We start from the raw sequence: 961 nt of genomic DNA on the forward strand, positions 1-961 counted from the left end.
CTATAGAATATACACTAGTATCATTGCAAATGGAGGAATTGAGAGGTCATTTTTAACCAAAATACTTATACATTGTGCCTCAAAGGAACAGCCACACATTTCCGTCCTATATGACCGTACAAATTTATAAATGTTGACAGTTACATATCAATTATAATAATACTTTGTCTTAACACAGTCTATATGGACACTCTGTGCCTTATCACAATTACATCTGTGCACATTTGGCGGTAAGTCCACTCATTGATGCATTATGTTTGTTAAAGGTACAAATACCATGTGACCGTCAAAGAGGTGCAGTTGAAACCCATACAAAGTATGAATACCTAAAAAATTACAAATGTTCTTTGCTCTATCCGAACACTACAGGAACAGGAATAGAGATATAACATTTTGTCCTTCCTCTTAACATCAAAATAAATATATACTTTGTTATGATGTGGTATATCGAATTTAGAGTTACAGACGTTAAAAAGAAGATATTAATCTGCATTCAACATTGTGAAAGAAGTCAATACAAAGGACTGTAACGGAGCAAGGCATTAAAAACTATTACTCCATGTGATATTTTCAGATGAGGTTATTACGACTGTAAATCAAAAAAGGCAATAAAACTATGGGATCGAATTTTCTTATTTTGAGAGAAATGAAGGCCCATCTGTTGTTAAAAACCATTCAGCAGCCAAGGCCACAGAAAATATTTTTTAGTATACTTTAAGACAACCGGTTTCAGCAGACTATGTTCATCTTCATATCTGTAAGAAACTGCATATAATATGTCTCATAAATTAAGATGTAACAATTTCCACTTCCGGTTTTTGTAATAACAATTTTAAACTTTTACATCAAAAGTTACATCTTAACTTATGAGACATATTCCATGTCTATGTACTGTCTTATAGACTTGAAGATGACACCTTAGTTTGTCTTAGGTTGTCTTAATGTCAAAAAAAATTTAATG

Source organism: Schistocerca piceifrons, chromosome 7 (genome assembly GCF_021461385.2).
Source record: "Schistocerca piceifrons isolate TAMUIC-IGC-003096 chromosome 7, iqSchPice1.1, whole genome shotgun sequence".
In the NCBI taxonomy this organism is placed as follows: domain Eukaryota; kingdom Metazoa; phylum Arthropoda; class Insecta; order Orthoptera; family Acrididae; genus Schistocerca; species Schistocerca piceifrons.